At 35.4% G+C, this 23,142-nt stretch overlaps 2 pseudogenes across 1 annotated transcript; one reads left to right on the plus strand and one right to left on the minus strand.

Moving 5' to 3' along the window:
* Window positions 1-18: 18 nt before the first annotated feature.
* Window positions 19-1,890, minus strand: LOC143615166 (dicarboxylate transporter 1, chloroplastic-like; annotated as a pseudogene). Its single transcript, XR_013150422.1, has 3 exons — window positions 827-1,890; window positions 506-727; window positions 19-423 (listed from the first exon to the last, which is right to left on the minus strand). The product of XR_013150422.1 is annotated as a dicarboxylate transporter 1, chloroplastic-like (transcript).
* A 5,244-nt stretch (window positions 1,891-7,134) lies between these two features.
* On the plus strand, window positions 7,135-8,960 carry LOC143615172 (pentatricopeptide repeat-containing protein At1g08070, chloroplastic-like; annotated as a pseudogene).
* The last annotated feature ends 14,182 nt before the right edge of the window (window positions 8,961-23,142 follow it).

Consider the following 23,142-nt stretch of genomic DNA (forward strand, 5'->3'; position numbering starts at 1 on the left):
GAAGTCAAATTTTTTTCCAGATTGAATTGCGGTGGCAACTAATAAACCGGTACCTCTAGTTTACCACAAGCCAATAAACTTCCACCAGACACCACCAACTCCAAGCCAAATAATAATATTAAGTACAGAAATGAGGAACCCATAGCCCCACCATTTGGCAAGAGGGACATAGTTAGCTCCATAGAACACCGGGGCCGACCCGATTCCATAATGGGTCAAACCACCCATGAGGTTAGACAGGAAGGCTAAAACCATGGCTCCAAACAATGGCGGCGTGCCAAGGGCACTAGCCACCGACAAGAAGGCGGTGAACATGGCACCAATGTGAGCAGCTCCACTTGCAAAGAAGTAATGCGAATAGAAGTATAATAGTACAAGAATCCCGAATGACGCTTGCCATTGCAGACCTAACCCGCCAACAAACTGCACATAAAAATGGCATCTTTATAACCTTATCATAATCTTAAAAACACATATGATGTAAAGAAATTAAAGAATAACATACTTTGACCACCGTCTGACTGAACCACGAGATGAGACCGTATTTGTTAAGGTATCCCGCCATTGCAATGAGCGCTGCAAACCATGTAAGCGTATCCCACGCAACCGATTCAGCTAAGCATTCTTTCCATGTTACAACACCAGTTATTAGCAGCACCGATAGTCCAAGAATCGCAGCTGTAACCGCATCAACGTTAAGCACCCCTCCAAATATCCACAAACCGACCTAATCCAACGATCAAAACAACAATGTAACATAAACTATAAACTCAAAAAAATATTATAAAACCTATAACAAACGGTTCATTCATCCTATTCATCATACCGTAAGAAGCAAAGTTCCCGCCATAATAATTTCATTCTTCGTCATGGGCCCCATCTTCTCCAGCTTCTCTTTTTGGCAAGCTTCGGTGCATCAGGGCTACTCTTAACCGACGGCGGATAAATCAAATACAAAATAAGCGGGACAACAACCAACGAAACAATCCCAGGAACAACCGCAGCCACAGCCCAATCGGTCCACCCGATACTCTGCTTAATCGTATTAAACGTCAAATTCGCACTCAACGGGTTGGCAGCCATGGAAGTCAAGAACATCGACGAGCTAATAACCGACGTCTGGAAACACGTCAACATCAACCACGCCCCTAACTTACGTTCCGTCCCATCACCTACATTACTCCCACACGCCACACACAAAGACTTAACCAATGGCAAAAAGATCCCCCCAGCCCAGGCCGAAACCGAGGGGATCGCGGGCGCTAACAACGCCTCGCTAAACACTAAACTATACCCTAACCCCAAAGACGAGCTACCGAACAATTTAACAAACTGGTAAGCAATTCGATTACCTAGTCCGGCTTTAATAAATCCTCTTGCGAAAAAGAATGCAAGGGCGATTAACCACGGAATCGGGTCACCGAAAGCCGAGAATGCGGAAGCGAAGGTTAGGGTTTTGGTGAGGACACTGGCGCCTAAGCCCATTAAAGCTACGGCACCTAAAGGTAAAGGCTGTGTAATGATTCCAACAATGGTTGCAAGGAAAATGGATAATAATTGCCAGGCGTTTTTATTAACTCCGGTGGGTGTTGGAATAAACCATATTATTACGCCGGTGGCGATTGAAGCGAGTAATGGGGTTATTGCTGCGCCTTGAAATGTTGCCGGAGCCGGTGCCGGAGGTGGGTCGGAAGTGGGTTTGGCCGGAATTGCTCCGGCGGATGATTTGACGGTGAAATTGTGTGGTCGAGTGGTGGTGTGTGATCGGAGGTGGTGTGGGCCGTTGGATTTGTGGAGAGTTAACGGTGTGGATGGGTTGGTTATGAGACGTGGTGGTGGACGGAAGGTTAACGGTAAGTTGACGGAGGGTGTGAGAGTTAATGACGCCATCGTTATACGGTTAACGATGGCGGTTCACGGCGGAATCAGTGATATGTGTCGTGTGTGGTGAGAACCAGTGAACGACTGGACAGTGGGAAATTTAACACTGTGTTCGGAGTTTTATTTAAGAAGAGAAAAGAAAGGAGGAGAATCGAAAGAGAAAATGAAGGGAAAATAATCATTTCATTTCATTTTCAGGGGGTGTTTCGTAGATGGATTTGATTGGGGAGAAATGGAATTAGAAATATTTCTTTTGTTTGTTTTCCACTTTCATTTCTATTTCTCTTTCGATTTCTCTAAAACTAGAGAATTCCATTTCTCTTTAAAACAAAGAGAAATCCATTTCTCAGCAGCCTCCTCATAGCATGTCACCACCTCGTCTCCGGCCACCACCTCGTCTCCAAGTCTGAAACCGCCACCTTGTCTCCAAGTCTGCAACCGCCACCTCGTCTCCAAGTCTGCAACCACCACCCCGTCTCCGCCGTTCGCAGTGGTGAACACAGAGATGGTAACCGGTTGTAGGTTGCAGGTGGTACGGGTGAACGGAGATTAGGGTTTCAAGTGGTGGTTCGTGGTAGGTTAGGGTTTTCAGATGGTCGGGTGATTGTGGTCGCAGGTGGGTGACAGTGGTGGTGGAAATCGGCGGTGGTTGCAGGTGGCTTCTGATTATCATCATCATCATCGCCACCACAACCACCACCACAAAATCTCCAAAGAGGCAGTGATGACAGATCTGAGCCTCCTTTTTCTATATCTTATGTTCCAAAAATTTGAATCTTTTTAATTTCTTGTGTACTGTGGTTGAAGAAGGGGGTTTGGTGGCGGCAGCCGGTGGTGGTGGGCTGTGGTTGAAGAAAGGGCTGTGGTGGTGGTACCGGTGGTGTGGGGCTGTGGTGGTGGGGCTGGTGGTGGTGGTGGGGCTGGTGGTGGTGGGGCTGTGGTGGTGGGGCTGCGGTGGTGAGTGGTGTCAGGTTGGGTGGAGGTGGGGTTGGGTATGGTAGAGTTCTCTGTTTATTTTCTCGTGTACCAAACAAGAGAAATGATTCTCATTCTCCATACCAATTCTCTTTCTCTACAATTCCATTTCCATTTCTATTTTCTCTCCATTTTCATTCTCTGTACCAAACACCCCCTTAGAGTTTAATGAATAATAGAAGAAAAGAAAAGGAAATGTAGGAGTTAATAGGTAGTTAATGTTATATATAAATATTTTCTCTCCTAATTTCTCTAATTTGAAAGGATGGGTATTGACTTAAGTTTTCTAGCCTTTTCTCTCCCCTCTCCTCCCCTCTCTTCCTTAAAAGATCTCTGAACATGATTCATTCTCATTTTTTTCTCATTTCCTTCTCCACCCCTCTTTAAATGAGACTCGAGAACACAACGTAAGTGAATCAAAGATTGAATTTTAGCCACTGGATTTGGGTTTAGGATCCAATGGCTGATAATGCAACATCAGTTGATAGTGTAAAACAGTAAAAAGGGTATTGCCCATATCATTCATTTTTTCATCCTTTGTAAAAAATAATTTTAATGATTAACTAATAAACCCTGGTTACCTGGATAAATTATAGGGTTGGCATATTGTGTATACCCGTACATGATAAGACACGAACAAAAAATGTGTATACCTGTACACGACACAAAAACTAACTAGGTACTTAATAGGTAAAATTGCATTTTACCTGTTTAGATACGAAAATTAATAGGTAAATTTGTGTCTACATGTTTAATACACGAAACATGTTAAGTACTTACATGTTTCCTGTTAAAGTCTTGTATGTATTCGTGTCTCGTGTATAAATTGTCAGGCCTAGTAAACTAATAGAAAATGTGACATCATAGATAGTGCTAGAAAACTTAAGCCCACTATCTTCATTTTTAGGGAAAACTCTTGCCCAAATGTCTATTGTGATAAAATTAAATTGAGATTGAATTTGAACTTTATAACTTGAATTTCAAGCTTAAAATCTTCACTTACCTTCCTATGTTAATTAAGCTAAAAACTCATTGACACACTTTGTATTTAATTAGAGAGTCAATCACATCTTACCTTTAATTTCATTTTTTATTGTTTAATTGTTTTAAATATAGTTTTATTGGAGTATTATATTTTTTAGCATTTCAACTTATCCGATTTACCCAGCTACTTACAACCTGTAAACGATAAACCGTAAGCTAGATTGGTTCACTCATCACCTAGTGGTCCTGATCAAATCGACTGATTTAGCTCAATTTAAATGGTTTTATTGATTTTTGAAGATCCCTATTAGTTCATTGTATTAAGACTTGTAACTCTTATACATGTACTTTCTTTTCTTCTCTCATCCTATCCAATCTTATGCTTTCATTTCTTTTAATTAAAAACTCAAGAATACAGTGTTAAATCTCCCAAAACCCACTCGTAGACACGACTTAAGTCCATCTCTATATGTCTTTTCGTTAAATTTTCATATTGTGGCGACAAAAACTAATTATTCTCGATGGTTTTACAATCTTGCATTGTTTCCGACAAAATTTGATGTTGGGGCCCAAGAATCTAAATCAACCATACTCTTTCTGTCATGTTACTTGAAATAATAGGTATGCATATAAACCACATAACATGCAACCCTTGTTGCTTGCTATTTGTCTTGTTATTTTATTCATCAATTCACTCAGCCTCTCTTGTGTTATCTAAGAGAAATCCATATTATATGATAGATACACTTATATGCATATGTTGTCACTTATGTTACTTTATTTTGTAATAAATTTAGAACATTTTGAGTTGATAAAATGTTATAGTACTTTGAATTTCGCGCTTTATTGACTTAGCTGGCGTGCATTGTAGACTGATATTGTGCCATATGTTGTCTTTTACATTGTAAATCTTCGTTACAAGTTAATCGGAACGGGACACGACCGTTCTTGCATCATGGTTAGAAAATTGCATGTTGGTGTGTATGTGTGATGCTCAGCGCATATGAAGTGATGAGGGTATTATAAGGTGGTGGTCGGCTGGTGTGAACCAATTAACCGATTGCCATTCATTTGTAAAAGACATAAAAATATGAAACAAAAACATAATAATGACAAATATAATATATATATATATATATAATAATTGAATGTATACAAAACTTTAAAAAAAATGTCTTAAATTCTGAAAATTTGTGACATCAAAATAGAGTTTTAGACACTTTGACCTTTGTTGTAGACATTTTATATTAAGATTTTTTTTTCAGCATATGTTCATTGTTTGTATCAATGTTGTTAAACATCAAGGTCATACTCAAGAAACATTTCATTTACGCGAGATTGGGCCAAGATATTAAAGATAAGACCAGAAATCATATGAAATTGAAATTGTGTCACACTTTATGAAAGATTCAAAATTCAAATATGTAGCAATATTTTAAAACATGAAGCTATTTAATTTCTATCCATCCATTAATAAACTATGTTCTTGATATTTTGATTTTAACACACCAAACTCCCAGACAATACTTGCATGAACTCCTTTTAGGGTGCCTGCCTTTAGACGGGCCGACACTAGTCATTAGCGGTTGTCGCATGTCGCCGTGGGACATTCTAAGAAATAAATTAAATACAAAAGAGAATTAAGTTGGTGAAATGATTATGTGTGATATGGTTAAAACCTAGAACCAAGTTTTGTTCCTAGGTTTGAATCCGGCTATAAGCATCCGTTTTCATTTTTGGCATTTTTTTCTAAAAAGTTTCCTCCTTCGACTTCTTTTTATAACAAGAGGGAGGGTTACATACAAATGGTTAAAATTCTAGTCTCTTTTATGATTTTATCTCGTGGTTCTTGTCCTTGAATCTTCTCTTGGTCTATAGTCTACTTCCTCTTTTGCAAGTGTCCCATTCAATAACTCGAATGGGTCTTAATGCCATGTTTTCTTCTTTTCATCTTATTTGATTAGATGTCTAGTTGAGAGTACTTGTACTTTCTAACTACATTAGTTGCTTCAATCACTTTACTAGATATTATGGTTACCCTTTATTAGGCTTTGTCACACATGTTTTGTGCCAGCTTATTATTATGGGCCTATGACATATTTCCATAGCAAGCTCTACAGTTAAGACTCAAAATTTAAATACGATAACAATATTTGAAAACATACAGCCATTCTATCAAGTTGTTGAGCTTCTTGTGAATTAATAATAGGTCAAAGTTATTTGAGGGGAGTGGGGGGAATGGTGTAAATTTGCTTTTATGTAACTTATTTTGTTTCGATGGTGACGCCTTCGAGCTATGTGGAGATGTCATGCCTCTTTCTGTTGTCTTGTTGGATTGTTAATGAAGTTCTCTTTTCAAAAATAAAAAATAAACAACGATTTCGAAACAAATAACAGAGAAATCTCCTCACGACCTTACGAGTTACATTCATTTGCTCAAATCTTGTGATGCTACTCGTGATCTTGTGCCTTCAACTCTACAAGTATAAAATAATTCACATATTCAACATGTTTTAATATACACAACTTATAAGAGCTTACAATCAAAATCTAAATCATAACAATTTTTTTTTTGTTGCTAACTGTGAGAACCATTGGCGAAACAAGTGAGCAACTAATCTTGTGTAGGGTTCGCCTGACATCAATAATTTAGCCGATTAAAAATAACCCAACTCTGTTTTAAAATAAGCCCAATTTTTTTGCTAATTAAATTATTATATCGTTATTTCTTCTATAACCAAGCCTCGAAGGCCTCACTTAATTTCTCCTATCACCAAGCTTCACCGGTTATTGTAATCCTACCCGACCCGACCCGAAAACTCCTACTTCGGTTTGAACACCGCACAATACTAACATCGTTGAAAAAAATTTACGGAATCCACCGTTAATAAGAAATCATTATCAAACAAATATAAAAGACAATTTTTGGTGCCGCTAAGTCGCGATTGGGCCACTTGGCGACACCTTACTTGTCCATAACATTTTGTTATTTATTTTTTTGTTTTTTTTCGTTTCAGTATTGTAACGAATATAACGGAAGCCGATCAAACAACAATTTTGTTTTTTTTTTTGTTTGTTTAATTCCGATATCGTAACGAACGTGAAAGGAACTGACAAACTTCGCACAGACTTACCGCCTGGGTTTTACTAGCGCTCATGTTTACCGACCTACGTCACCTCATTGGTCCACAATATTTTTATAATTCCCCTTTTTAGCTCCGCTGCCGTAACGAAGTAGCCGAAACCGATAGAATTCGTCTCCAGTTATCGGCGGTACTGTAACTTACCGCCCCAATGCCCGGGACCGAAACGCTTGGGTTTACCATCACCCGTGTTTACCGACCAAACAAATGTCAATTTAAATAATTTATTTTTTATATGTTAATTTGACGAATATGTATTTTGGGTTACACGTTAAGGTTTTACCAATGGTGTCTATACCATAACGAATGTAAATGATATTGCCAAATTCGCATCTACTCACTAACATAATGCTTGGGTTACCAATCAACTGCCCCAACACAATAACACAAGTTATAGATAAATAGTAAAACACCTACCAATACCTTACTACTACCAAAATTATCAAAGTAAGAAAGTAACCGAAAGCAGAACTCGAATATCACATGTAGAAACAGTTAAGACAGTTTTAGTTAGTCACAATCCACTTTGTTTCCCTCCAAAAAAAAATGTGAATAAACCACCCTCTTCTTCCCCAAATCAAAGCCCTGATCCTCACATCCCCAAACCCACACACCCTCCTCACAAACTCACACCCACACCCACACCACGCCTTCACTCTCTACACCCAAATGCTCCAACACCCACAACCACTTCACCTTCCACCTAGCCCTCACTCACCCAACCCCACTTAATCAAAACCGGCCACTTTTCCCACACTTACATCCTTAACACATTAATCCACCTCTACATCACCCAAAACGACATCGTTTTTAATTATATCGATCACCCTCATGGACCTCGATTGTTTCCGGGTTTTCGATCGACCATGATTGCGAATGTTAACCCGAACCCGAATGGGAATACGATTGTTAGTGTTTTGGCTGCTTGTGGTGGTGTGAATGGGTTAAATTGTGGGAAAGCTGTTCATGGGTATTGGCTGAGGAGATTTGAGGATGAGAATGTTGTTGTGGATAATGCTTTGTTGTGTTTTTATTTGAGGGTCGGGTTGGTGGAGAGTGCGCGCCACGTGTTTTATGAAATGCCTAAACGAGACGTGGTGTCGTGGACCGCGATGATTGGTGGGTTTGTAAGAATAGGGGATTGTGGGAAGGCGGTTGAGGTGTTTGATGAGATGGTGAGAGGTGGGGTTAGGCCGAATGAAGCGACGGTGGTTAATGTGGCGATGGCGTGTGCGAGTATTGGGGTGTTGAGTTTGTGTGAGTAGGTGGAGTTGTATGTTCGGGAAAGGAGTAGTATCCCGGTTGAAGGAAACGTGGGAAATGCGTTTATTAACATGTATGTGAAATGTGGTAGTGTAAGTAACGCGGTTCGTGTGTTTAAATCGCTTAGATTTAAGGATACGATAGCTTGGAGTACGATGATTAATGGGCTTGCATTGAACGGGCTTGGGCATCGTGTGTTACCATTATTCGGGCTTATGTTGATTCACGGAGTTGCACCAGATGATGTTACTTTTGTAAGTTTGTTAACCGCGTGCAGCCATAGTGGGCTAGTTGATGAAGGGTTAATGTTGTTTAAATCCATGGTTAAAAGTTATGGTGTTGGTATTAACGAGAAGCATTGTGCGCGCGTTGTGGACTTGTATGCACGAGCCGGGCGGTTAAAAGAAGCAGAGGAGTTTGTTAAGGGTATGGGTGTAGAACCGGATGGGCCGGTTTGGGGTGCGTTGGTTAGTGGTTGTAGGGTTCATGGGAACGAGGCGATGGTTAGAACCGTAGGCGAGAGCCTTGTTGTCAAAGGTTCAAGTGGTGGGACTTTGAGTTTGGTGTCAAATAGTTATGCAAGTTCAAGTAGATGGGATGAATCAGTGGAGTTTAGAAATAGGATGAGTTGTTTAGGCTTGAAAAAGATTGCTGGTTGTAGTTGGATTGAGCTTGATGTATAGACCAATGCTTGTTATATGTCACATTACTAATATATGTTAGTAAAATGTTTTTACTGTAGTCCATGATGTTCAAAATATGAAATTAACAGTTTAACATTTAGTGAAGCTGTCATATGAAATTTAATAACATAAATAGCTTCATAAATAATATTTTGTACAAAAAGTTATACAAACATTAAAAGTTATGAAAATTATACGAATTGTCACTTAAACGACTACAACGAGAACTCATAGGTTATGAGGTGTGGGAGAGTGGAAACTGGTCCAAACTGACGGAAACCTACGCCATTGAACGCCGCACCACGTGTGCGTGGACCACGAGCATGGCCGTTGGTGTGCAAACTCTAAAGGAAATGGCCGGAGCTTTGTGACACGGGTTTATATTTTAACTCTTCTGTGACCTTAGAACTTGGTCTAAGTAAGCTTTAGTAGTTGGTGTTGTAGTGTTTGGCGGCGAAAGTCTTTGAAAGATAGTGTTGGTTTGAGAGAGCGCAAGTGGTGCTTGATTGCTACAAGAATGAGGCGCTTGTATTACTTGATGACGACAAGTATATAATGGGAAAATCAAACTTTTATCGAAGAGAAGCAAATGAAAGGCTTTTATAAAAATTCTCGTTGAATAATGATATACAAAGATCCCGTATAAAGTTTTATTAAAAAACCGAATTTGTTTCAAAATTATTTTTTTTCTCTCATAAAATTCATCAAAACATACTTTAAATTTAAAAAAAAAAGGTTTAAAAAATCTTTCGGGCCCACGCTGTAATAAAGCCAACACCAAAGACCAAAGCATTATCTTCCAACGTTAACATTTTCGACCGTTACACCACCTAGTCTATATAAACACCTCAACTCATCGCAATTTACATCACACCAATTCTTCTCAATCTCTCTAAGTATTAAAATTACCATTCACATACTCACTTTCTCTATACAAAAAATGGCATCCAACGGTGCTCTAAGAGTTGCAATCCTTGCTCTCATTGTTCTAGTCATCTCCTCCACCTCCGCCTTTGCTCGCGAAAACATCGAGTTCTCACCCGCACCCGCTCCTGCCCCGATGGAGGCCGGTTCGGCTGTTTCGGTCACTCTTTCAATGGTGTTTGTTGCAGCTTCGATATTGGTTTCTGTTGCCGGTATTATGTTGCATTAGAGACAGTGAACTGATGAGACTATGAGAGTTGAGAATGATGATTTGGTTTTTTAATGGCTTATTTATTTTATTTTATTTTTTTACTTTTGGCCCTAATATCTAATCAGGGTTTTTTTTAATTTATTTTTGTGCTACTATTATTGAAATTATTTTGAATCAAATATATTTTATGGTTTGGTTTTGCTTTTGTGTATTATAGAAAATCGAAAAATAAACTTATTATCTGAAAAAACCATTTACGGTTGTGTATTAAAGGAATTATTTATAGAAAATTAATAAGTGGTGTAGAAATATATTTAAACCAAAATACCGGTGATTGCCCGTCATGTAATTTATTGGAGGATGACCTTTGGTTATCAGAATCGGTTTGGCAAGCTATCTCAACTTGGTGTAAACTCTCGTGATTCTTTGCGTTTTGTGTTCGCAACATTGTCGAGCTGTATAAAAATGTACCAAGTTCCTGGAGTAAAAAGGTGTAAAGAACGTAAAAATTCAGTTTTCTTAGATTAAAAATAGGTCGGGTGGTGTGTCATTCTCGTGAATGGACAGGGGTAGATTTGTTATGTTATGTAGGGGTTTTGTGTTGGTTCCAGTTTTGGTGCTATTTTTTTAGTGGTCGGGTGAGTTACGCTGACGGGTCATATTCGTAGTGAATTTTTTATTTATGTTTTTTTTGGCATTAAAAAAATGATAATTAATTAATATTCAGAAACACTCAGGCTCAAAATTCATTAATATTGGATTCTTATTATTTTTTTTATTTTAAGTTGAAATGACAAAACCAAAATTTCAGGTGGAAAGGCTGAAAAAAACCACCGAATGATTTTTAAATACCGAAAATTTAATTTAAAACTGAATATTCGACATTAATTCAGTTCAACTCAATTACTCAAAACCGACTTTTTGGTGTAAAAACCCCACCTCTTTCATATTATAAACAAGCTAGATTATTTATCATATATATTAGTTATGATAAAAGTAACAAGCTGTGACACACTTAAATAATTATTAATATTTAAAAATAAACAAGCTTGATATATAAAAATAGAGGCCGAAACAAGTTAAACCTCCAATGCCCGAAGTTTATGAAAGAGTGGCACGCCCTAAACCCAAGGTGTGTTAGAGGTTGGTTTTACACATGCAAATTAGTTATTAAGCTTCATATTATCATTAATGCAACGAAACATCATACGTAGCCAAACTTGTCGTATACAATGTCTTTGAAAGGGTAAACTTAAATAAAACAGAGTTCAACTCAAATGAATGCCAGTCTTTAGCTAGAATAACATGTCCAAGTGTTAGCTATCCCTTACTCTTGTCTCAAACATACATGTCAACCTGACGTGCATACAAAAGTAAGCATAGCATCATTGTGTGAGTTTTAGCTTTACTACACTTATTAATTTGTAGTTACTATAACGTACATGCTCAAAGCACAAATCATAATCATAAAAGGAAACTAATCACTGCATCTATGACTCGTCTATAGAAAATGACTTTGAACGTAAACCAATCAATCTAATCCATACTTTTAACTTTATTGTATGTTTAAAAAAATGAAAATACTAGCTAGGATATTGTTATTAAAACGTTTTCTAAAATTTTTTAAAGAAAGCATATTAAGTTCTTTGTAAATTAAGAAAAATGTTTTATTTAGTTTAATAAAAAGTTTTTATTTTTTTTATATAAAGTGTTTTTGAAATTATTTCTAAAGAAAACAGAGAGGCCAAAATAACAATTTTTACCTTTTCTAACTTGATGTAATATATTTATTTCTTTCTATTACCTTTGATCCATTCATCCATTCGTCTAGTGGTAATAAGTTACCATTATACATAGTAAGGTCTGGATTCAAATCCTCGCAAATGTAAACCTTATTTTAACAACTAAATGGCGCAACATATAGAATTACAGAGGTATAAGCGTGACTTTCTATTTTACACTTCAACCACTTTATCACTCCTTCAAAGTAAGAATGACCAGATGCAAACTAAAGTGAAATTTTGTTATAAAAAATTGGTCAAAGCTACTTTTTGAAAAAAAAATGTTTGATACCAAGACCATGTGTAGTGGATGGAGCTCATGTGGGGCGTTGTGCGACATGTGACGTCACGTTAGCATATATGTTTTTTTTTGGCTAAAATGGGTGTAATGGATGAAACATCTTCAAATCATTACTCTATTATTATTTTATTATAATATTTTATTAACAAAATAAACAAAAAAACAAACCTACCAATCACTTTCCAACCCCCCCCCCTCCGGGCGCTGTGTAGAAAGCGCCCACCCTCTCCAAAGGCCCATAACATCTGAGGGCGGTGTTCCCAGCGCTGTGGAACGCCTTGAGAGTGAGAAGCGTCCCACTACAGTGGGTCTTATCATGACATGAAGTCTTCTAATTAATTTTCAAATCATTAATTAAAGCCTTCTTTTTAACAGCAATTAACTAAAGCCTATAAAACTGAAAGAAGCATTCAATTAATGTATTTAATTTGAGGAGTCCAAATGTCCAATTATACAAAAGTTTAACCTCCATGTTATTATAAGGTGGAATCCAAGATACTCCTTTATGATAATAGTATAAAAAAAACCGAAGAATGTATATATATATATATATATTATTTTCAATGTCATAATTGATAAGTTATATATAGTTTAGGTAATAATTAATGATAAAAATCAGTTACTTTCTACTTTTTTACATTTGCATTTATTAGATAATTACTTTTCTAACAAAAAGTACTAATTAATTAATGAAGTTGGAAAAAAAAGGCAAACAAAAATAGTTTATTTAGTCATAAATATATGGCATGTGGTACATTAATTTTGTAATTATGATTTGACCTTTAGCTCATAAATTTTTTAAGACAGAATTACAAATTTTGTCATTTAAAAAAAGCCAAAAACCGGTTCGTGTCCTTTTCTAAGTTTCCTTGCAGGCGGTGTACTTTAAACTTTTTTTTTCTACACGTTATGTCCTTTACGCTAACTGGGTTAGAAAAAGTCAGTTAAATGCCCTCACGTGAGACGCATGTGAGGGCATTTTTGTCTTTTCGTCTACCTGCAACTTCTTCTTCTTCTTCTTCTTTTTCTTCTTCTTCTTCTTGCAGACCACCATCACCATCACCATTCTTGCAGACCTCAAACACCATCACCACCGCCACCACAGGTCCGCCACCAACCAGCGCTCCATCTTCGACGCCGACTCCCATCTCCGACGTCGACTCCCCTCGTTCTGACGCCCAGAAACCCACAAATCCCCTCTCACAAATCAAATCAATAAAATCAATATTCTAATATATTGAAGCATCACACCACACCCAGATCGTGTTCATCTTCTTCATTTCTTCATATGTGAACCACCCGCCGGAGCACGACACAGCTGACCCTTCATCCAGTGGCCCCACCTCTCCACTTTCGACGAGTCTCCGGCGAAGTCCGCCGCCGGGTCATTCGGATCCGGACCTTCCCGGAGCGGCGACAGGGCTTCCAATGGCCTTAAGCTGCCGGATCTTGACATAACGGGTTCGGGTTGACCCGCATGGTGGCTGCTGCCTTTTCTTCTCCGGAGCAGGCCCGAGTTGGTGAGCCGCTTTGACTCCGACCGGGTTTGGGAGCCCGGTTTCTTGACCTGCCTGGAGATAAAGAAGACGGGAGGTGTAGTGAGAGGGAGGGAGAGAGTAGAGAGAGAGGAAGAAGACGGGAGGTGTAGTGAGAGGGAGGGAGAGAGTAGAGAGAGAGGAAGAAGACGGGAAGAGAGAGAGAGAGTATATATTTAATATCTATTATTTATTTTTGTTATAATATATTAATTTATTTTTTAATTATAAATAACTACCAGTAGACGAAAAGACAAAAATGCCCATCACATGTCTGGCACATGTCATACTTAACTGAGTTTTTCTAACCCAGTTAGCGTAAAGGACATAACGTGTAGAAAAAAAAAGTTTAAAGTACACCGCCTGCAAGGAAACTTAGAAAAGGACACGAACCGGTTTTTGGCTTTTTTTAAAGGACAAAATTTGTAATTCTGTCTAAATTTAATTTTGGTTTATAAATTATGAATAACTAAAAAAAGATTTGTTGCGAAGATTTATTTTTAAAACGACAATATGTTACAAAGATGACAGTTTAATTCCATATGATAGAAATGTGTGTGATTATCCTATATAAATGGACAGATTAAGACTTATTTATTCTAAAAGAATCATACAATGCTTAAACTCTTTGTGGTCTTCGTTCTCTTCTTCATCTCAACATTTTCTTGTGCAAGTTCAACTAATTCTTCATCACTGAATTGTATTTTGACTCCTGACTGGCATATATTTGTGAAGAATGGCCTCCCAAATGATGACATCGTAGCTCATATTCGAGATACTGGTCCTTGGGATGACCCGATATGTGACCATTGTACGCTATCTCCCGGGATTACTTTCGATTGGTACTTTTGTCCAGGTACTATAAGGTATTACGGCGACTTCACTTGGGGTTCAAACAAAAAAACAGTGTCATTGTATAGTAGCCACATTATAAGATTTTGTGGACATAAGTTTCTATCGGGTACAGAGCATTGTTATTGGTTAGTTAAACCTGGACGGACTTTATGTAGCTAGGAAGGACTTACCGATAGATTATCCAAATTGGAGCTACGAAAGCCCTTGGATCTAAATATTGCATGAGTATTCTGATTGTTTAAAGAGGTTTCATATAAACTTGAATTGTAAGGGTTCTTAATAAAAACATCAAATATAAATAATGAACACATGAAACTTATTTGCAGCAAAGAACTTGTGATCACTTCCTCACTCCCCACTCATCTCCATTTGCACCACACCAATTCTTCTCAGGGGTGTTTGGGATTGCTTATTTTCACCAACTTATAACTTATAAACTTTTTGAGAAGTAATAAGATTTATGTTGTGAGAGGAAAAGTTCCATATGTTATACTTTTGTAACTTATTAACTTAATAAAAAATTATAAGGAAGTAAAATAAGGAACCCCAAACACACCCTCAGTCTCTTACATTATTATTATTATTATTATTATTATTATTATTATTATTATTATTATTATACTCACTTTCTCTAAACAAAAATGGCCTCAAACGATGCTCTAAGAGTTGCAATCCTTGCTCTTTGTGTTCTAGCCATCTCCTCCACCTCCGCCTTTGCTCGCGAATACATCGAGTTCTCAACGGCACCCGCTCCTGCCCCGATGGAGGCCGGTTCGGCTGTTTTGGTCACTCTTTCAATGGTGATTGTTGCAGCTTCGATTTTGGTTTCTGTTGCCGGTATTATGTTGCATTAGAGACAGTGGACTGATGAGACTAGGAGAGTTGAGAATGATGAGTTGGATTTATAATGGTTTATTTATTTTTACTTTTGGCCCTAATATCTAATCAGGGTTTTTTTTCTTTAATTTATTTTTGTGCTACTATTATTGAAATTATTATGAAACAAATATATTTATTTGTTTGTTTGTTTGTCATTGGTGAGTGTGCAGTTGAAAAAATTGAATCGAAATTCAAATTAAGCGACTTAATCGAATTGAAAAGACGTATTTGCACACACAAAAAACCTACGGTTGGGTTTTGTAATATATGTAAGCTGAATTTTTACGGTTTGGTTTTGTTTTTTTTTTAAAGAAAATCAAAAAATAAACTTATTAACTGAAAAAACAAGCCATTTATAATGTTGGTTTGGTTGTTAAAAAGACTTATTTTTAGGAAAGTAATAAGTGGTATAGAAATATTTAAACCAAAATACCGGTGATTGCCCGGCATGTGGTTTATTGGAGGACGAACTCATATTTTTGCTTCGTGCGGGTTATCACAATCGGTTTGGCAAGCTATCTCAACTTGGAGTAAAGTCTCGCGATTGTTTTTCACAACATTGTCGAGCTTTATAAGTGTACCAAGTTCCCGAAAAAAAGGCGAAGTTGTTCCACATCGTGGTGCTTGTGAAAGGCTAAAATTGATACGGTGCATGGTCAATGGTGGCTGTTGGTAGTGCTATGGAGAACGTACAAATTCTCATTTTCTTTGATTAGCAATAGGTTGGGTGGTGTGTCATTCTCGTGGACGGGTTGGGGTAGATTTGTTATGTAGTGGTTTTGTGTTGGTTTCAGTTTTGGTGCTTTTTTCTTTAGTGGTCGGGTGAGCTGCTTGCTACGCCGACGGGTCATATTCTTGGTGAATTTTTAATTTATGCTTTTGTTTGGCATTAAAAAAATGATAATTACTTAATTAATCATTAACTAACAAAAGCGCTTAGGCTCAAAATTCATTAATATTGAATTCTTATTGTTTCATTTATTTTAAGTTGAAATGACGAAACCAACAAATTTAAGTGGAAAAGCTGAAAAAAACCACCGAGTGATTTTTAGAAACCGAAAATTTAATTTAAAACTGAATATTGGACTTTGTTTCAGTTCTACTCAAAATCGACTTTTTGGTGTAAAAACCCCACCTCTTTCATATTATAAACAAGCTAGATTATTTATCATATATATTAGTTATGATAAAAGTAACAAACTGTGACATACTTCAATAATTATAAATATTTTAAAAATAAACGAGTTTGAGATATAAAAATAGATGTCTAAACAAGTTAAACCTGTAATGCCCGAAGTTTATGAAAGAGTGGCACGCTCTAAACTCAGTGGCGGAGCCAAGAACTTTTTCCTACGGATTTGAGATTTTTTGATGCTTGATATTTTTCTAGTGTCGAAGTTTTCGGGCCTGAATGGGTTAACTCGGTCGATCATTCTGTCTGATAAATAAAATGCAATATCATTGACATGACAAAATATATCGTTAACATTCAATTAATTAAATACAATGTCATATTAAATAAAAAGATAGTACATATTATTATTGATCTCTATGCGCTTCATGTTTTGAAGACGATATCTTCAATCGCGACTTTGAAAAAGAACTCATTTTCAATATAACAAATGCAAGCATTATTCATATAATCATTATCCAAATGATTACGCAAATCCGTCTTCACTTGTTTTATTAAAAAAAAACATTTATCAAACGATAGATTAACATATTGGTTGCTGGTGCTGGTTGAAACCTTGAAGCAAACCACCAAAGGCGATCAGGCAATGGTCGTCTTGTCGATAGAAGAAGTTGATCGGTTTCTGAGACGATGGTCGATGCTTTAGTTTGTTCGTTATTTTTTATGTATTATGTTTAAGAATGTTAACTGGGCCGGACTTACTGACCTACTGCATTAATAAATTTGGGCGTTTTAATGATCTATATATGGGTTATTATTGACCCATATATGATGTTATTGATCCATTCGTCTAGTGGTGAGTTATACCTCATTATACATGCCAGGCCTGGGTTCAAATCCTCGCAAATGTAAACCTTATTTTAACAACTAAATGTCGCATCATATAGGGATATTGAGGTTTAACCTTGACCTCCCATGTTTTACACTTCAACCACCTCATAACTCCTTCAAAGTAAGAATGACCCGATGCAAACTAAAGTGAAATTTTGTTGTAAAAAAATAGTCAAAGCTAATTTTTGAAAGAAAAAAATGTTTGAAACTTAGACCATGTATAGTAAATTGAGCCCCTATGGGGGCGTTGTACGACATGTGGCGTCGCGTCATCATAGCATGTTTTTTTTGCTATAATGGGTGTAGTGGATGGAGCTTTTTCAAATCATTACCCTATTATTATTATCATTATATTTTATTAACAAAATAAACAAAAAACAAACCACCAATCACTCCCCCCCTCCCCCCCGGGCACTGTGTAGAAAGCGCCCATAACGCCCGGGGGGGTGTTCTCAGCGCTATGAGGCGGTGAGGATGGGAAACGCCCACTACGGTGGCAGGTTCGGCCCAAGGGTGTGGCTGGGTAGTCGACGGCCATAGGCCTGACACCCCGATAGGCCCGAATTTTTTTTTTTTAAATATGTATTTTTATGAAAAAAAATATGTATAATCAATGTTTAAACACATATGCATAAACACTAGCTTGGTCTAGTGGAAAAGATGTATGACTTATAAACAAGAGGTTGTGGGTTTTACTTTTATTTATCACATTTTTTAGTTTTTTTTTTCCACAAAAGTTTTTTACATAACTCAAATCATAATAAAGTAAGCCCACGTAAAATTAAATTGTTTAAACACAACAAAATGTTTATTTTACTTAAGGCCCTCAATTTTTTTTGCCATTGGCCCAAAGGTGTGGGTCTTACCATGACGTGAAGTCTTTTAATTGATTTTCAAATCATTAATTTTAGTCTTCTTTTTAACAGCAATTAACTAAAGCCTATAAAACTGAAAGAAGCATTCAATTAATGTATTTAACTTGAGTAGTCCATTAATACAAATGTTTGGCCTCCATGTTATTATAAGTTGGAATCTAAGATATTCCTTTATGATAATAGTATAAGAAAAAACTGAAGAAAATATAAAATTTTATCTTTTATGTGATAATTGATAAGTTATCTAAAGTTTAGGTAATAATTAATGATAAAAATCCATTATTTTATATTTTTTACATTTGCATTTATTAGATAATTACTTTTCTAACAAAAAGTAGTAATGAATTGGAAAAAAGGCAAACAAAAATATTATATTTGGTCATAAATATATGGCATGTGGTACATTAATTTTGTAATTATGATTTGACCTTTAGCTCATAAATTTAATTTTGGTTTATGAATAATGAATAACTAAAAAAAGATTTGTTACGAAGATTTATTTTTAAAACGGCAATATGTTACAAAGATGACAGTTTAATTCCACATGATCAAATGTGTGTGATTATCCTATATAAATGGACAGATTAAGATTTATTTATTCTAAAAGAATCATACAATGCTTAAACTCTTTGTGGCCGCCTTCGTTCTCTTCTTCATCTCAACATTTTCTTGTATTTTGACTCCTGACTGGCATATGTTTGTGAAGAATGGCCTCCCAAATGATGACATCGTAGCTCATATTCAAAATGATTCTCCTTGGGATGACCCGAGATGTGACCATTGTAAGCTACCTCCCGGGAGTACTTTCGATTGGTACTTTTGTCCAAGTGGTTTAAGGTATTATGGCGACTTTACTTGGGGTTCAAAACAAAAAAACAGTATCATTGTATAGTAGCCACATTATAAGATTTTGTGGACATAAGTTTCTGTCGGGTACAGAGCATTGTTATTGGTTAGTTAAACCAGACGGATTTTATGTAGCTAGGAAGGATTTACCGATAGATGATCCAAATTGGAGTTACGAAAACCCTTGGATCTAAATATTGCATGAGTATTTTGATTTTTTAAAGAGGTTTCATATAAACTTGAATTGTAAGGGTTCTTAATAAAAACATCAATTATAATAAACACATGAAACTTATTTGCAGCAAAGAACTTGTCGATCACTTCCTCATTCCCCCACATATTTAGAAATCAAATGATAATGTAAATTAGATATCAGTACAAATGTACAAAATCAGGGTTCATGTTTTGATAACAGCATTCAAACTCCATAAAAGGAAAGTAAAAAAATTGCCAAATAGAAAATAAAAGTTATATAAAAAAACCCCTAGCGCATTCAAATTCCATCCTCCATTTTCAACTTTATTCTTAAACTAGAGAAAAAAGTGAATGCAAAGTGATGGTACAAAGGATGATTCACAATGTACAAAAAATATTTGCAAAGAATAGTTGATAAACTATATATGAAAGAGAGATTAAAATCTAATTGAGTTGTAAGAACTATATGTATTTTGTGTAGATTAGATAAATTATGTGTTTGTGACTTTGTGTTTAAATTTGTGTAAAAGTTAGTTTTTTTAATATAAAAACGCACCATTTAAATTAAAATCTATTTGTTTTATAAGAAAAAAATAATATGATTTGATGTCTTATTTTAATTATATGTATTTTTTACCTAAATATCATTTTATTTTTTAGCTAGGAGTAGGGTGGGGCGTTTTTAGTGTTTTTTTTTTGTTTTGTTTCGGGGGAGGGGGGGGGGGGAGGATTTGATTTAAAAAGGTCTAAAAGATTAAAGAACGAGTTTTTTTTTCCTAAACTAGTGTTAGTGGAAAAACTATTTACTAAACTGGTGTTTTCCAATTATTTTTTATTGTCCTCTTACTTTTACATTAACAAGCATGCAAAAATGTTTTATTAAGTTAATCAATTATCTATTTCTTTTGTATTTCCAATATCGTCTTTTTATATTTTTTGTCACTCGTTTCCTTTTTTTTTAAACTAATTTAGTTTTGAATCTTCTCTATTTATTTCTTCTTTTAGTTAGTTTCTTTATTCGTTAATTTCAAATCGTTATTTTTCAAATGTGGTTTCTTTTATTTTATTTTTCATGTATTTTTTTTATCACTCCAACTCTTTTTTTTACTTGGATATGACTTTTTATCCGATCAATCAATATCGTCATTTTACAAATTTGTTTTTTGAATTTAGTTCCGGTATCTTAACGGGCTTAAGAAATTCTACTTAATTTGCGTCGCATAATCGCCGTAGTGTTTGGGTTCTACCAATGTCCGGGTTTTATAGATTTTTCATTACATATTTAAAGCAAAAAAAACAGTAAACCTCTGCATTTGTAAAATACAAGAGTTGGCATTAATTCGGTTGGTATCTGTTAGCTTCCTTACGGTATCGGAACTAAACCAAAAAATTAAATTCTTGAATTGAACATATTTAAAAAAAATTCAACAAAATTTGGTAAAACCCAAGTGTTGTGATGACTATTCGATGCAATTTCGGTTGGTATATGTTAGGATCGTTACGGTACCATAACAAAACCCAAAAAATATGTTCGTAAAATGAACATGTTTAAAAAGCAACAAAAATTGATAAAACTCATACGTTGGTAAAACTAAACATTACAGCGATGTTCGTCGTGAAGTTAGTCGGTTACAGTTATATTGATTACGATACTAGAACTATACTAAAACACACATTCGTAAATTAAATATATTAAAAAAAACTAAAAATCTATGAAAAAAATTAATAATAAAAGAATTGAAAGCAAAATATTCATTTCTGATTTGGTAAATAAGATTGATCGAGAAAAAAAATATTAATAAAGAAGATATTTGATTAATTGGAAAAAATATATATATAAAGCATGCAATACAAAAATAGATAATTGATGAACTAAATAGGAAAAACTTAAAAGACTAATATGTTAATTTAAAAGTAAAAGATGAAAACCAAATAAATGAAAAACAATAGTTTGGTATATACTTTTTAAGCAACACCAAAATGATAAATAGTTTTTTCATCAACACTAGTCTAGAAAAAAACTCGATAAAACAAACAAATATGTCTGCATTTACAAACAAAAAATAAAACAGAAATTATACGAATTCGATCACACGCATACAGATATACAAACATTAATCCACTAGTAAGTGTAACCACAATCCACATACAATACAATAAGCAATTAATCATTAACATATATTAAGATCCCAAAAGGTTAAAGCTGTTTAAAGAAGAACCTAAGTCACCACAAAGTAACAGCTCATAAATGTTATTGCTTACAAATATGTGACATGTTATGATAATTTGTATAGTATTACTGAATCAAACATATTTTGCTAGACTACGTGGAAAGGAACGTCAAACCAACCAAATAGATGGGGGTACAAATTTTGCTGCACAATGTATAAACTTAGTAGCTCAACAAAGTTGCTAAATGTGTGTATATATATATACTAGGTTATATGCCCGTGTGACACACGGGTTGAAAACGTTATTTCATATTAATAATCATGATTATGAAAGTTAAAATCAAATAAACATGTAACCAAGAACATTACTTATAGTATTGACAGAACATAGAGTGAATAACCAAACCAGAAACCAGATAAGATTTAGTAAGTAATAACTTGTAGATACTATAAATAAGTAACTAACATTAAAAATTCATACTTATTTATAACATTTAGTCCGGCAAAACATAGATAGTACATATTTGTGACAACAATACATTATAGATGGTGTAACCATACATACCCCAAAACAACTAAAGAAATCATTTTCAGAAGTTTGACCAAGGTAACAAACATTACACACGAGAAGTTACTGATATTTAGCCAAAATGTAGGTAAAAATAAATTGAGTCATTATCATTTCTTAAGACTTCAGTTCAATATAAAGTTCACCAGGCGAGTAATTCTTGAATTTTTGAGTTCTATGATAGTTCATTTAAAATCAAATTCAATAAGCATCTGTAATCCAACAATGTTTTTGTTGCGAGTTCTTCCTACTCTCTAATATACCGGGACTCACGCCACAAAAATATTTAGTAAAAAACATAAGTCGAGTATATTAACAACCAATCCATGTTTATATGCATCAAAATATGGGACTTGAAAGTTTTAACTCTAGTACAACTTACATCAACAAATAAGATATTAAAAGAGATCCACTAACCGATGTCATGAATGCACTGTCTGCGTGAGACTTTGTACATATTACGATATAAAATAACAAACACTACCATTTTTTATGGCCACCTTCAATACTTCGCATAGTTTTGAAAGCAATGCAAGAAACATGTTGTTCTTCCTGTACTCACATTGACTTTTTTCAGCCAAAGCTTTAGCCTGTGGACATAAAAGTTCATAATTGAAATTTAAAAAGTTATACTCTGTATAACATAATCGTGTCCCTAATCTGTAAATTGTATCATGCATGAATTAAAAAAATAAGAAAGATGACTAATTAACTTCCACAATCGCATACTGCACACTCCTATTGATGTCTCTCAACGTTTAAAACTTTAAATATGTCGTGTTCACGGGTTGACGGGTTTAACCAGACACGATCCCAAAAGCTTGACAAGAACCCGAAACTGTGTTACACATGTGAACCCAAACATGAAACATATATTTGTGGGTTGACCCGAACACGGCCCGTTTGACCAAAAGTTTATCTTTGACGGTCCATCCCAACTTTTGAATAATTTCTGCTCCATTATGCCTATAAGACAAACAACAATAATAATAAAACATAACTATATGTTCTACTTGTGATGGATTTATTTGTTTACGTTCGTTCGTTAA

This window comes from Bidens hawaiensis, unplaced genomic scaffold, assembly GCF_021521415.1.
Source record: "Bidens hawaiensis isolate Kalapana, Puna unplaced genomic scaffold, B.hawaiensis_p1.1 tig00041925_1, whole genome shotgun sequence".
In the NCBI taxonomy this organism is placed as follows: domain Eukaryota; kingdom Viridiplantae; phylum Streptophyta; class Magnoliopsida; order Asterales; family Asteraceae; genus Bidens; species Bidens hawaiensis.